General features: G+C 43.1%; 1 protein-coding gene across 1 annotated transcript in view; it reads right to left on the bottom strand.

Moving 5' to 3' along the window:
- LOC148321100 (thyroid hormone receptor beta-like) overlaps nucleotides 1-16,289 on the bottom strand; it is a 29,168-nt gene extending 12,879 nt beyond the window's left edge. The window contains exons 1-2 of the mRNA XM_088318765.1: nucleotides 16,169-16,289; nucleotides 1,559-1,722 (exon numbers count right to left, since the gene is read on the bottom strand). The gene's annotated coding sequence lies outside the window, so the exon portion shown is untranslated. The remainder of the gene's footprint in view (nucleotides 1-1,558; nucleotides 1,723-16,168) is intronic.
- Nucleotides 16,290-16,798: the final 509 nt, after the last annotated feature.

Here is a 16,798-nt window from a genome sequence, read left to right on the forward strand (position 1 = left end):
CCATTTTCCGTACCGCTTCTCCTCACTAGGGTCGCGGGGGTGCTGGAGCCTATCCCAGCTATCTTCGAGCAGTAGGCGGGGGACACCCTGAACTGGTTGCCAGCCAATCGCAGGGCACACAGAGACAAACAACCATCCGCACTCACACTCATACCTAGGGGCAATTTAGAGTGTTCAATCGACCTGCCATGCATGTTTTTGGAATGTGGGAGGAAACCGGATTACCCGGAGGAAACCCACGCAGGCACGGGGAGAACATGCAATCTCCACACAGGATGGCCGGAGCCGGGCTTGAACCCACGCCCGATACTGTCTCTCACTGTGAGGCCATCGTGCTAACCAGTCGGCCACCATGCCGCCCTATTATTATTATTATTATTATTATTATTATTATTATTATTATTATTATTATTATTATTATTATTATTATTATTATTATTATTATTATTATTATTATTATTATTATTATTATTATTATTATTATTATTATTATTATTATTATTATTATTATTATTATTATTATTATTATTATTATTATTATTATTATTATTATTATTATTATTATTATTATTATTATTATGTCATTATCCACACCGCTTATCCTGTACAGGGTCGCGGGAGGGTGCTGGAGCCTATCCCAGCTGACTACGGGCGAAAGGCACACTACACCTTGAACTGGTCGCCAGCCAGTCACAGGGCAGACATAGACACCGTCACTGAGTGGGAACTGAACCCACGCTGTCCGCACACAATTCGAGCGAGTGTACCACTACACCATCAGTGACTATTATTATTATTATTATTATTATTATTATTTTTATTATTATTAGAGCCCATCAGCGAACACTGCAAAAACCCTATTGCTTTCATTAAAATTGTTATTATTGAGGCCCGAGTAGCGAATTGCATTTTTGGGGACTTAAACATACACAAAAACTCACCAAATTTATTTGGCTTGGTGAAAATTCAGATATTTCAAAGTTGTCCTAAAAGATGAATACAAAATGGCTGCGTTATGGACGGTGGAAAAACAAAATCCTATCCTGGTATGGTGGCCCAAGGCCTACGAAAATTGGCAGGCATGTGAATCATCCGAGACGTCCAAAAAAAAAACAACAAAAAAAACAAACAAACATTGCAGCCATATTCTAATTTGAACAGGATGTAACCTATGAATTTTTGAATGTCAAATTTTTATTAAGGTGATACTTTAGCACCCTTGTTCTGAAGAATCATTCCGGTTGTATCGGCTGTATCGACTTTAGACATCTAAGAACAACAAGGAAAAAAAAGGGAGTTTTCAAAATAATATATGATGGGGCGGGGCATAAAAATTTTAGTTTAATATTTTTTTCAACATAAAGCATGAAACCAATCAATCAATCTAATCAATCACATTTTATTTGTATAGCACTTTTAAAAATGCAACTCAAAGTGCTGTGCAACAAAAACATCCAAACTACAACATAAAAAGAAGACCCCACCTCGCACCTACAATACACACTAACATATATTCACAAGCACGCGAGGCACGAGAAACCACATGAGGACAGGGTACCCATGGTGAGCTCATCTACGCTGAGAGGAATGACAGCCCACGGCCATAGAGAGCGGCACCATCACAGAGACTCTCGTTCCAGATTGACCGGGGTCGACCTTACACATGGTGCAGAGGCCCCCGGTCCGCAGGGCCTAAGGAGCTCCCACGAGGATACACTGGAGCTAAAATATATTCAAAAAAGCAGAATAAGCAAAATAAAATAAATAACAACCACGCTAAAAACAAAACAATAAAAAAATGAATAACTAAAACACAATAAGATTAGTTGACGATTGAAAAGACTAAAAACAAATCATTTAAAATCCATCAAATTAAAAAGGTGTGTCTTGAGCCTCCTATTAGAAATATCAGCAGTCTCTGTGGACCTGTTCTCTGGCAGGACCAGAATGGCTGAACGCAGCCTCAGTGTGTGTTCTAGTTCTCACCCTTGGAATAATTAAAAGGCCAAAGGACATCAGGACCCGCAAAGGTTGATATGATCAAAGCAGGTGAGATTAATTAGGTAGCCCAAGACAGTTAAGACATTTCAAAATGAATAAAAGCACCTTTCAATCATTCCTGAAACACACGGGGGCCAATGCAGCGATTTTTATAAAATACAATACAATACAACTTTATTTCTATAGTGCATTTCACAACAGCTGGAGCTGTATCTAAGCGCTATCCATATGGTGAAATATAAATTAGCGGGAAATTAGAGCTCAAATTGAAACACAGAAACACATTTACAAAAGCTACCAGAAGAACAGCAGAACAGCGAAAGTCTCGTGGTGAGTCGAAAGCTAAAGCCTAAAAATGTGTTTTCAAACGAGTTTTAAAAGTGGATAGAGAGGGGGCTTGCCTAACATTTAATGGGAGCTCATTCGATAGGTTAGGACCAGCAACAGAAAAGGCACGAACCCCCCTGAGGCGCCACCTAGTCCTCGGCACCTGCAGCAGCATTTGGTCCACAGGCCTGAGGCAGCGGGCAGGTACGTAGGGGTGGAGGAGCTCAGAGAAGTACGCTGGGGCTAGGCCATTTAAAGCTTTGAAGATGAACAGAAGTATCTTAAAGTGAACTCTAAAGTGCACTGGTAGGCAGTGAAGAGAGGCCAAGATTGGGGTGAAATGTTCCATCTTCCGAGCTCCAGTTAAAAAGGCAAGCGGCAGCATTTTGCACCTGTTGGAGGCGCTTGAGGAAGGACTGGCTGACTCCAAAGTAAAGTGCAATCCAGTAATCTAGTTTTGATGTGAAACACATTACTCCTCTACTCTGCTATAGGAAAGAAAGGGCTTCACTTTAGCCCTCTGGTTTCCTCAGAACCCGTGTGGCTGAATTCTGGAGTAATCGTAAACTGGAAATACTCTTTTCGGGAAGACCAGAGAGCAGGGCATTACAATAATCTAAATGACGGGAAATAAAAGTATGCATGCAGTTCTCTGGACAGTGGGTCAGAGATGTCGTCTACGTGCACGTTAAAATCAACAGTTAAAATTCTGTTATCAGTGAAATGTAAAATTGATGATGACTTGGCGGCACGGTGGCCCGACTGGTTAGCACGATGGCCGCAAAGTGAGAGACAGCATCGGTCGTGGGTTCAATCCCGGCACCGGCCATCCTGTGTGGAGTTTACATCTTCTACTCGTGCCTGCGTGGGTTTCTTCCGGGTACTCCGGTTTCCTCCCACATTCCAAAGAATATGCATGGTAGGTTAATTGGACACTCTAAATTGCCCCTAGGTATGACTGTGAGTGTGAGTGCGGATGGTTTTTCGTCTCTGTGTGCCCTGCAATTGGTTGGCAACCAGTTCAGGGTGTCCCCCGCCTACTGCCCGAAGATAGCTGGGATAGGCTCCAGCAACCCCCGTGACCCTAGTGAGGAGAAGCGGAACAGAAAATGGATGGATGGATGATAATGACTTGATGGGGAGGTCTGTAGGGACACAGAGAATAGAAGGACTGCTAAAAACCAAGGCTTGGTGTTAAAATATTTCTCCTTTGGGATAAGTGTAGTTTTAAAAATTGATGCAGTTCCGCCTCCTCTTTTACCACCCCTGGTAGAAAATAAAAAGTTACAATTTGGTGAGCAAGCCTCAGTAAGAGTAACAGGAGAATCTGTACCTAGCCGTGTTTCAGATAAAAGAATACCTGGTAGATTATTAGATGATAGTATTCTGTTATATATAACGCCACCTAACGGCGAATAAAATGTATTTTGTTTACTTTTTAGTGTCCTGCACAGAGCCGTTTGAACAAATCCAACTGAAAATTTGTCAGACATATGTCAGACAAAACATTGATTATGCACTACGCAGAATTTTGTGACTTTTCAGCAAAGGGTGCTGCAAAATCCGATTATTCACCATGACAATTAAAGCTACTATAAGTTGATACGGAATGTCCAAATTTAACACGTTTGGTGATATTAAAGTCCTGAAACTATCTAAGAAATTAAATACAATTTCATCGCAGAGTATATAGAGCTTAACGGTAGTGATGAGTAAATGAAGCTTCAAATCTGCTTCATGAACCAGTTGTAGGATTTTGGACTCATGTAATTGGCGCTCTCTGTTCAACATTGGGCTGAAAGCACAGTGATTTGCCATTTTTTAAATCCTTTATTTAAACCAACAGTACCATCTAGTGGAGTCAAAAATACAACAACTGGTTCATGAAACATCTTGAAGCTTCATTTTCCCATCACTACTTAATGGTGTTAAAACATGAAATTTGTGAGCTTTCATGGAACGCTGTGCTGTGGCAGTGCGCAGTTCGCCAAACATGCATGAAATCACATGAAAATTTGCTGATACATCAAGCTTGGCCGAATCATTTTAACATTTTTTATTTTTATTTTATTTCTCTTTTTATTTTTATTATTTAATTGTGTAATATTTACAAAATGGCTCAGTTGCACCACCTACAATTTTTAATGAAGCAGCCCTGGTTTTAGATTTAACCTATATCTGTGAAAATTGCCAAAAGTTGCACTCATGAAAAAAGCTGTTTCCTTCCTTAGAACACCCACGATGCAAGGGAAAATTCCTACCTAAAAAAAATTGCTCATCAATTAACCAAAAACCAAGCAATAAACTGTGCAACATTATTCTCACACACACAATCTGCTCCTACACCCCGGCCCGACCGCAGTAAAAAAATTCCCTAACACATGGGAAATGTGTTATGGGCTGATGAATCCATGGCTGAACCTTTTGGCCATATTCCATAAAGGTATGTCAGGCACAAACGCAATACTGCTCCTCACTTGAGAACGCCTTACCTGAAGCATGGTGGTGGGAACGTAATGCTTTGAGCCTGTTTTTCTTTTGCAGTGACTGGAACAAATGATAAACAAGACTATGTCCCCAATGATAAGATTACGTATACACTGCACACAAAGACATTAATATTAGGGCTGGGCGATAAACCGAAAATTTACCATTAGCGAAATGTAATACAATGACCGACATAATTTTGTCCATGTCGGTAAACTCGATGTTTAAAAAAAAAAAAAAAAGAAGTATTTTCTGTCTGCGGCTATGTTCATGCCCCTTTAAAACGACTACAGCGGCTGTAGTCACGTGACTCCACTCAGCTGAACAACGAAGAAAACAGACGACGCGTCATAGCTGGCAATTCAAATCCAGAAGCGGATGACACGGCTGAAGACTGTCACCGTCGCCTTCCAGCTTCGGCTGGACTCTAAAAACGCTGACACGAAAAGATGGTGGAATTGAAGAGCGTTTATTGTGACCGTCTATGACACAATCAATCAATCACTATAATCATATATTTAGTAAGGAATTTGAAAATCTAGAGTATATCCATAATTACAACCGTCAAAGGTCGGCAAGAACGGAAAACGCTGGCGGACACCCCACACCAGGAAAACAATAACAAAAAACGCTTGCAACGCAAGGAAATCGATGAACGGAAAACAGCTTACCACCAGAGGATAAGGATGAACCCAAACCACAAACGAGAACAAAAAGCGAGCCGAAGAATAGCTGGAGCAAGGTACAAAACACAAATGTGCAATAACTATACACGGAGTAATCAGGGCAAGGAATAAGTACGTAGATCATGAGCATGAGTAAGGCAGGATAGGCAGGATAATAATCCGACGTGGACTGGTCCGCGACGGTGGCTTAAGTAGCCCGTAATCAAGGGCGATGATGCGATGCAGCTGTGCGGATCGTGGGAGCGTCTCTCCCGGCCAGGTGACGAGCGAACGGGAACGAGCGCCGGAGGAAACGCCCACTCAGCTGCAACAACAAACAGACGGATCGTGACAAAGACGAAGTAACGTTAGTTGAAGTTGTTCCTGTTGCGCTTGTCCCGAAAAGAAATTCGACATCTGTCGTTTGGAAATGTTTTGGGTTCCATAAAGACAATGTTTGAGCAAAAGAACACGAACTACAAAGGGCGTTGTAACCACCCAAAACAGCGCGTCCAACCTTTTCTTTTTCACCACCCACAACACAACCTCGCTGTGCTGAAAGTTCAAAGTGAGAAGCAAGGTTGGACAAGTGACAACAGCCCATAACGGAGGCGACACCACACGAGAGAACGTCTCAGAGGTGGACGCGATAGCCTAGCACATAGCTAAAGATATAGCTCATCTAGCTATAGTGGAGCGTGTTATGTCAGAATAACTCCCGGACTACGACGTGATGATCAACTCGTTTATTCACGTCTGCGGACCACAACACCGCAACGTCACAACTCCCGCCCACTTCCGGGGTCCACTCTCCCCAACCCTTTTCACAGGGCTGTCCCCACGTATGCCCGTACATAACATTTACCCCCTTTTGAAAGAATCACTGAGGAGCGTATGTAACAAAAGAATCAAACTTACATGAACTGGATGAAGTCAATGCTGGTTACCGTCATAACACTTGTAATATAGTGTCACCAACCGGCGATACTCGAACCGGAAATTAATCTAAAACATAGTCTCTCAAATGCCTCGGCTTCATCCGCACACGAGTTGGGCGGGCCTCTGGGCCAGGTCAAGCCTGCAGCTGTTCAGGTGGGTGGCCTGCTGCATCCTGCAGCTGTTCATCAGGGAAGGTACAGTCCTCAAACATGGATGCTGTGTCCTCCAAACCTGCGTCGGCGTTTGAGGGCGGTGCCACCTTCCGAAGACGACTAGCATGCCACCGTGATCCATCAGTGAGCTTGAAAGTGGCTGGCCCGAGTTGGATGGCGATCTGCATCGGTGCAGACCAGAATGTGAGTAGTTTGTGGTCTCGGTTAGGCCGGCGAATCCGGACCCAGTCCCCCGTTGTGAGTGCAGGTGTTTTCACCCTCCGACTCCTGTCGAACCACCGTTTCATCTGACGCTGCATCTCCGTGACTCTGGTGCTGTGGCCGGGTGTCGCCCCTGGTGTGGTGACCGTTGGGGCCCGGAGCCGGTTCAGAGGAAGCTGTAGTTCCCGGCCTATCATCAGGAACGCTGGGGAACTAACCAGGCAGGCTGTGCAGTCCTTCACCATTGTTTCTATATCACGGTCTATGCCAGGCCACCACACCAGGTCCCTGCAGCGGCATTTCACCTTGACAATCCCCAGATGGCCTTCGTAAGCCATGGCCAGAACACGTAGCCTGAGGTCACTGGGAATGACTGTGCGCAGCCCCCGAGCCACGCAGACGCCGTTCCAACAGGTCAACTCATCCCGGACCCTGTGAAAGGGTGCCAACTGCTCCGGGACATTCGCGGGCCACCCTTTCCGGATGTAAGTACGGAGCTGGGAGAGTGCAGGGTCCTTCTCTGACGCTATTTGTAGGTTCTCCAAGGAGACAGAGGACTGGAGTGGGCGTGGAGCATGAGAATGAGTTCGGACTCCATCGCGTCTCGGCTTGAGTCAGACCTTGGGTCGAGCTTTGGGGTATCGAGTGCTGGGATAGGGTTGGTGCGAGAGAGCAGGTCCGCCACGACGTTTTCCTTGCCAGGAGTGAACAGAGTGGTGAAGTCGTATGGCTGGAGCCTCTCTGACCAGCGGTAGATCCTCAGCGGCTTGCGACCCGATCCCGATGTGGCGAGCAGGGCAGTGAGAGCCTGGTGGTCGGTTCTCAGAGTGAAATGGCGTCTGTATAAGTACATATGCCATCGCTCACATGCCCAGACGCTTCGCGCTCGCCCACTGAGTACTTTTCTTCGGCCGTGTTTAGTGACCTAGAAGCGAACGCCACCGGGCGCTCCGTGCCCCTTTGGATCTGGGAGAGCACCGCCCGACTGCTGTGTTAGACGCATCGCATGTGACAAACGTCGGACTCTCCAGGTCAAAGAATGCCAGCACCGGTGGTGAGGTGAGCTGGGTCTTGAGTTGGCGGACAGCAGCGGAGCAGGCCGGGGTCCACTGCCAGACAGCGTCCTTTTTCAGGAGCTCGCGCAGCGGCGATGTAGTCTCAGAGTACCGGGGAAGGAAACGCAAGTAGTACGCCGTCATCCCCAGAAAAGACGACAGTTGAGCTGGACACGACGGCTCTGACAGGCGCAGGACGGCCTCCACAACCGGAACCCAACAAACTCGATGACAGGGGCTGCAAACGTGCACTTATCTTCGTTCAGAGTGAGGCCGTGACTGCTGAGGACATCCAACACCCTCGCCAGTCGCCCGTCATGGATGGCTGGTGTCACCCCATGGACCACAATGTCATCCAAGAAGACCACCACGCCCGGGATGCCTGCGAAAATCGTTGACATAATTTTTTGAAAACAGCTCGGGGCTGAGCTGAGGCCGAAGGGCATCCTCGTGTAGCGGAACACCCCATCATGTGTTACAAAAGCTGTCAGGTTGCGGCTGTCTGGGTGTAAAGGGACCTGCAGGTAGCCTTGGCGGAGATCCAGCTTTGTGAAGACGGACGAGTTGTAGAACTGTGCTGCTAACTCCTCCACCGTGGGTAACGGGCAGCGGTCTGAGGTCAACACACGGACGCAGCCCCCCAGACTTCCTCTTCGCCACCACCACGTTTGAGATCCAGGGAGAGGCATCAATGCGCTCGATAATGCCTGCATCGGAGAGTTTCTGCAGCTCGGCAGTTACTTGGTCACGCAGGGCGAGGGGCAGTCGGCGCAGGGGCTGAATGACCGGGCGCACCCCAGGTCTGAGGAGAGGCTGATGGTTGAAAGCGGTGAGGCAGCCCACGCCGCTGAACAGATCTGGCCAGTTCTGGCGCCATGATGAGATGACAGAAAGGATGGTCCCTCCCACACTGTCCAAGATGGCAAAACCCAGCTCGCTAAACAAATCCCAACCCATGAGATTGGCCCCCTGTCGAGACACTTGAAAGGTGAATGAGGGAAGAGTCTTTGTCCCGTAACGAACAGCCACCGTGATCATGCCTGCCATCTTAATCTTTGAGTGTCCATAGCCATACAGATCCTCGGCGCTACCAGTGAGCGTCCAGTGTGGGAAGAGACGACGGACTGTTGTAGCGTTCAACAGTGACCTGGAAGCCCCCCGTATCCACCAGCAGTGGGAGGCAGGCCCCACTGTACACCATTTAGCTGATCGGGTTTCGGTGGCTACTCTATGGATGATCGTTGGCGCTGGCCTCCCCAACCACACGTGTAGATTGGCCGCCTGACGCAGGGGAAGAGCGACAGACGCGAGCGAAAAGATTCTGCTTCCCACAGCGTTGACACTTCTGTCCCTTAGCGGGGCAATTCGGGGCATTGGTCTGGGGGAAAGGGAATTAGAGGCGGGCGTTAGCTGAGCTGCCAGCGCTGCTGCTGACTCCAGGTGGAACGCTAAATCCACTGCTTTGGACAGAGTAAGGTCATCTGGCATCGTTAGCAGCTTCTCCCTGAGCTTCGGGTATTAGTGTGTTCAGCTAGCTGATCGCGTATCAGCTCGTCTTCCAGCACACCAAATTTACACAGGCTGGCTAGCCCTTTTAAATCAGCCACGTAGTGATGAACGGATTCGCCTGCCTGCTGCTTCCGTTGGCGGAAAACAATTCGCCGAGCATGACATTCTGAGGGGCCGAAAAATGGTCCTTTAGCAGTTTGACACAGTTGTCGTATGTAGGCGCGGCACCGAGAGAAATCCGCTGTCCTTCGCTACCGAGCGAGTGAATCAGAAGGGCTTTCCTCCGAGCGTCTGAAAGCCCGGCGGCCGTTATGAACGTTTCAAAAGACTCCAGCCAACGTACCCCTGGAACCGGCGGGTCTCCCGGGAGGGCGAGGAACGGAGGAAGAGGTGCTAGAAGGGAATCCATAATCCTCGTCGCCAATGTTATGTCAGAATAACTCCCGGACTACGACGTGATGATCAACTCGTTTATTCACGTCTGCGGACCACAACACCGCAACGTCACAACTCCCGCCCACTTCCGGGGTCCACTCTCACCAACCCTTTTCACAGAGCTGTTCCCATGTATGCCCGTACATAACAGAGCGCACAGGATTTAAACGCCTCATGAAAGTAGTCGACAAGAGGTACAAAAATATTTGTCGCAAACCGTACTTCCCAATATGGACAATATCGGGAGGAGCTCAGACATGTCAAGCATTTTGCATCCACATCCGACTTGTGGTCGAGTCGCAGCATGGATCCCAGTTTGAGCCTGACTGCCCATGACATAGACGACAAGTGGCGACTGCGCACCAGAGTACTCGAGACGGCACATTTTCCTGATGATGTACACTTGTTTACTTGCATTGACTTTTTCCCCCATTTTAGCATTTTATTTACCGACTACACTAGCTCCTTTGCACATGGAATTATTTATATTATTTACAAGAGACCTTTACACTAATCTAGGCCTTTGCACATGGCATTACAGCACCTTGGTGCAATCAATTGGTAGAAAAGATTTTGCGAGAGGTACCCTTTTCTCCTGTTCTTTGTGACATTGTTAAAGTCATGCAAAGTAAGATATTTGGAATGTTTATACAAATGATTTTTGTACTTTTATTTTCCATTAAAAGTAATGTGTACTAGTTGGTCAATAAAATTCCTGCATTTATTTTGATTTTTGTCCACAGGGGGAATTTATCATGCACTTATCGTTATCGAGGTAAAATTGCTCAATTTATCGCGACATTGATTTTACGTCATATCGCCCAGCCCTAATTAATAGGTTTGTTTTAACTGCTCCTCTCAAAAAGTTTTCATTTTTTTCAGTTGAGTTGTACGGATTATAGGTCACCTTAATAGTGAAGTAACTTTTGAAATGATTTAATTTGGTGTAATTTTTAATGTCCACATAAGATAACAGGTGCGTAGACTATATCTACTAAGTTTAGCAATATTAACAGTATGTTGTATGGTCCCATCTGCATTTTGACCTTAGGAGCATCATTACTGCGCAGCACTTTTCTTGGATTTATTTCACAAAAGTTTAAGTGGACTGTTATAAAGAGAAAGTTAAAGATGGCTTTTATTGGTGCCACAATGGGGACAGTGAGGGTTGGTCTCCGCCAAGGCTGCCCTTTGTCACAATTCTGTTCAGAACTTTTATGGACAGAATTTCTAGGCGTAGCCAAGGCAATGAGGGGGTCCGGTTTGGTGGACTAAGGATTGCATCTCTGCTTTTTGGAGCTGATATGGCACTGTTGGCTTCTTCATGTCGTGATCACCAACTGTCACTGGAGTGGGATGAAGATCAGCACCTCCAAATCTGAAAATATGATCCTCAGTTAGAAAAGGGTGGAGTGCCCTCTCGAGGTCGGGGATGAGATCCTGCCCCAAGTGGAGGAGTTCACGTATCTTGGGGTCTTGTTCACGAGTGAGGGGAGGATGGAGCGTGAGACCGCCAGGCGGATCGCTGCAGCGTCTGCTGTGACGCGGACGCTGTATCGGTCTGTCGTGGTGAAGAATTAGCAAGATGAGATGGCTCAGGCATCTGATTAGGAGGCCTCCTGGACGCCTCCTGGGTGAGGTGTTGCGGGCATGTCCCACCAGCAGGAGGCCCCGAGGACGACCCATGACATGCAAGGGGAGACTAAGCAGGGAAATGGGTAACGTAAGGGGAATTTATTAAAGGAATCAAAACACGGAAAAACAACGTGGCCGGGAGCAAGATAACAAAGGGTAACCAAAACGAAACTAGCAGGATCGGAGGACGAGGAACAAAGACAGGGACAAATACTGGGGGAACGTGAACGGGAACGAGAACGAGAACGAGAACATGAACATGAACATGAACATGAACATGAACATGAACATGAACATGAACATGAACATGAACAAGCACAGGGACGAGAACAAAACGCGGTCGTGATAGTCCGTAATGAGCGGCAATGACCCGACACTGTGTTGTCGGCATGGGGAGCTTAAATAGTCCAGTCATTAGGGGGCAGATGGGGAACAGGTGTGTGATGGTTAACGTGAAACAGGTGCGTGGCTGGCGAGGACGAATGCTGAGGGGGAACGCCCCCACTCAGCTGACAAAACAGTAACACAAAAACATGGAAACGTAAAAATAATAACAAAACCCTGCCATGCCCGACACGGATCATGACACAAAACACCCCTAATGTTTTTCATTGAATTGTATCCACCTCTTTATATCCTCATTAAATTAATCAATGAACATAATTTTTCCCTTTAACTATGTCTCATGTCTTTCTTTTACCTCAATCAATTCAAGAATCATGCATGGACTTTATTTCATCACACAGGTCCATTAACCTATCAACTCATTTTTGTACTTGTGAAATGTAACCATCTTGCATCACTGTTCTGCTGTTCTTCTGGTATCTCTTGTAAATGCGTTTATGTGTTTTAATTTGTGTTCTAATTACTTGCTAATTTTATATGGCGGCATATGGAAAACGCTTTGTAACAGCTGCGGCTGTTGTGAATTGCGCTGTATAAATACAATTGCATTGCATTGTATTGTATCAAACTTTGTATGAATGTTCTTAAAGCTTTATGAAAGGGGATCATCCAGCAAGGATAGGTCATTTTTCAATCACAAGTATTTCTTTTTTATCAATTTGTTTTGGAGAAATCAATACTAAACGCCTCCCTCCATGTCGTGGTGGGAGTCACGGGAGGGACCGATCACAAAGTGTCCATTCAAAGTCACTGTAAATACGTCGCTATTAATGTTAAAATAACGGGATTCAAAATGTATGCGCTGAAACCAGAAAAAAATAACAAGCCAAGCTCCAAAAGAGGACGTGTCAATTTGTCGTAAATCTCACCAAAAAACTTCAATCACTACAGTCTCTTGGGGGGGGGGGATTTTAGTACGGATGTAATTTTATATGTATACCTATTATATAAGTGACAATCTTAAGGTGAATCAAGTGTCCCTTTAAATTTTTCTTTTCTGCCATTTTCTGTAGGAGGCCACAGAGAAAGGCTAAGCTCAAACTTTGATTGTGTGTGACTCTGCTATAAAAGATGGGAGAAATATGTACAGCAACAACACTAAAGTGCTGCGTTTTCCCGTCTCTGATACGACATGACACTTTGAACAACTTCACATCTTTTGAGAATAAAATGTCGTCTACAAAATGTATTGTGTATTAGATTAAATTGTATACTTATTCCTTATCGGTCTTATAAACAGACATGCCAACTGTGATTGTATTTGAGAACGTGTTCCCAAATAGTGAATCAGAATGCAGAATAGAATGAAGGTTCATAAACTGTTAAAAAAAAAGTTACTGACGAAAGGGCGGTGAAAATAACATGAAGGAGTAACGATGACGATTGGGTGCCCGAGATGTTGACGGATAACGAATGATGGACCGGCGAAATTTAGTTAATTGCCCACCTCTGCCCTTAACCAAACAGGACGTCCACCATATTTAATTTACTTTCAAAATTTGTCACATTTGTCACAAGGTAATAGTTTGTTGAATTCCCCAAAGGTAAAGGCAGAGAAATGCACAAAAAAAAACTTCCAAGATGTTTTCTCTTCCTAAAATGTTGAAAAGTATGTTCAGTCTTCACTACTAGATCTGTAAAAAAAAATGGTAGGCACTTGTAACAGAACATGGTGTACAAAAAAGTATTTTTGAGACATTTGCAAAGTCGAACAAAAGTCCGCCATTTGGATTTAATTTGAGATTTTTTAAAGATTTTTTTTAAGGTCCCTTTTTTTCAAGGACATATTTTAACGAATTCTTCCAAGAATTTCTCCGATCGTCTTCACATTTTGCATAGATAAAAAAACAAAACAAAAAAAAAAACACTCAATACCAGCCTCTAAAAATCGAATTGTCTATTTGATTGTATTTTCTTTATTAATTGTATTTTCTTTATTTATTTTATTTATTTTATTCTATGCAAATATCACTGGAAATATCTGACTAATAAATACATTACGTCACTGAATGCTGTTAGCTTCTTTTTTTTTGTAATAGTTCACAATGTGCCCATCAGCTGTTGCTAGGTGTATCTGTCTTTGAATCTTCTCCAATAAAAGAAATGTGAAATGGCCAATGTGTTTTTTAAATGTATATGTTGTTATATCTATACAATTTAAGGCTGTATAAAATAAAGGTGATGTTTGTACATCCTTAGTCAAAGTTTATAACACAATATCTTCTCCCACACATCAATTAATCTTCATATATCACTTTTCACACACTCAAAGTGCCTTACATAACAGTTAAAAACAACTCTCAAAACCAACCAAGCCCAACAATACTAGCGCACGACCCGCACACACGTATGGCCCACCGCAACTTCCTCCACAGATAGCTCCTGCTGAGGAAACACTGAGGGCAGTAAAATTTTGCTGAAACAGTTACAAAAAATAATAATTAACCCATTTACTGCCATTGACGGCTAAAGACGTCAAAGAGCAATTTTATTTACTCGGTAGTGAATGAGTTAAAAAAAATAATTTAGTTTATACTTTTGAACTAGAAATACTAAAACAAAAGTAATCATCCTAACACGTGACATGACACATAACAGGGATTATCTAAAAAAATTGTTTGAATATATACTTTGGATTAAATAATCAGAGGGCTCACTCGAAGACGTGAATTTTTGTCTATATGTCCAGTTTTGAATAATTAATTGTTCATGTGAAAATGTGTAATAGTATGCAGTACCTCAAGGTTTTTCTATTATTTTTATTTTTATTCTGATCATATTTCACTTATATCCATTTTTTTCAGATTTGTTTTTGTTACATGACAGGGATTTCTGTATTACAGTCATTCCATTAACATGAATATTACAAAATAGTTTTTCACAGGACAGCAACGATATGTAGCCATTTCTATTATTTGTATTGAATCATATTTCACCAAATTCTTGTCAACATTGATTTCATTAAAAATATTTCACCCATTTTTCTGTGGAAGTTAAGGTTTCAAAATTTCCTGCCCGTCCAGGCTTTAACTGTCCTTAACCCAAGTTTATAACATCTATCTCCTGACTAATGCGGCACGAATAACTTGTACAATGTATTCTGAAACATGATAGCTGACCACAAATGGAAACTGTTAATGGTTTAAATATGTTAAAGATTAATTTATTACTTAATATCATTTCACATTTGCTTATTTCACTCCAGGTGGGAAGTAGGGTTCTTTGGCCATGCCTTGTTTTTTAAGAATAAAGAGAGTTTCCTCACTTCTATACTAACTTTATAAATTGATATAATCAAACAAGGCAACTCCTGCATTAAGATTTTTTTAAAAAGATTTTAGTCACCTTGTGCCATGATATTATTAAGAATGTTTTCTTTCATTGGCAAAAATGTTTCTAATTCATTTTAACATCACAGAAGCCTCGGTTTAATAGGTGTGAGAGGGTGGCAAGTGGTTGTAATTAACTAGTAACAGCTGGTATGTGGCAGGCCATTTGAGGCAAATCTGAGTGCAAAGAAGGCTTGATACCAGTTTAACTTTTCAATGAGGTGATGTCCTTGACATGCACTAATCTTGTTTGGAGTTTAAATGGCTGTCGTGTATAGTTAAGTGTTTATCAGACAGAGGAGAACCTATCAATACTGAAACAATCTGTTGTCTGGGTGGATAGTAGTAACGCTGTTATTATTATGTTTTTTGCCTACTTTATTATCGAAACTCATATTCTAGATATTGAGTCTTAAAGAATTAGAAAACATGTCAGTTTATCATTTAGAGTGAAAAAAGACTAAAAGTCAAGGCACAGGGTAAAAATGCGATGATATCTCTGGTTAATCCCTCCTCTCTTTTAAAAACTTGATTGTGAGATATTTTGGAAGGATCGCATACATATATATATATATATATATATATATATATATATATATATTTATACTCACACACACACACACACATTTTTATATATATATATATATATATAAATATAGAGAGAGAGAGAGAGAGAGAGATACACACAGACACACACATACATACATACATAAAGATAAAGATAAAGATGTCCTGTAGTAGTCCCACAATGGGGAAATTTGAGGTGTTACAGCAGCAAAGATATAGATCACATACATACATTACATACATACATACATATATATATATAAATATATATCCTATGTTGGTTTAGAATCAAAATATTCTCACTGTAACTTTATATTTGCTTATCAATCTGTCTGATTGTAACAATTACTTTACTCACTATAGTATTACAAAAGCATTTAGTGAAGATAAAAATATATTTAAGAAACATAAGGCCACTTTTAAAATAAAAATACACTTACCCAGATTATTGTTTATTTCTCCCCCTCTCAGGTGAATCTTCTTTCAATTGAACATTGTTGGAAAAGCTCAACATGAATGAATTCATTTTTCCTGTCTGATGTTAAGAATTCCTCAGCCATGATGAGTCTTCGTTGCTCAATGCATTTTGTTTGCAACTTTTTTCTCTTTCCCATCTAAATACTAACAAGGAATAAATGCTTCTGCCTCAGTTACCTTCCCACAGTGGCTCTTGAGCAGGTGTTTGCACAGATAAATTCCTTTTCGTGATTGATTACGTTAGGCCTTAGGGGGTTCAAAGCCGGTCATGTTCAATTTTTGGACATAGGTCATCTCCCTTAACCTGGGCCCTCAATTGACACGATACCCTAAGCCAGACGTCCTGAGCTACTCATTGTTACCTGACGACAAATTTCCCCTCGAGGAACAACAGAAGGCACCCTCTGTTAGTTGTTAAAGTTTGAGAGGCTTATCAAAATGTTCAGACAAGAAATAATTCAGGAACGTGAGTGCGCCATTGTCACATCTTCATACTGGTGTAGCAATGATGATTACCGATTGTGTTTATTTAGGGCTGCGATGGCATGTACTGTACCTCCAATTGGGTGTTTGTTGAATAAATCTGCAAAGCA

The sequence above is a fragment of the Idiotropiscis lumnitzeri genome, chromosome 16 (assembly GCF_059441095.1).
Source record: "Idiotropiscis lumnitzeri isolate Australia: NSW breed Sydney's pygmy pipehorse chromosome 16, RoL_Ilum_1.0, whole genome shotgun sequence".
Taxonomy (NCBI): Eukaryota; Metazoa; Chordata; class Actinopteri; order Syngnathiformes; family Syngnathidae; genus Idiotropiscis; species Idiotropiscis lumnitzeri.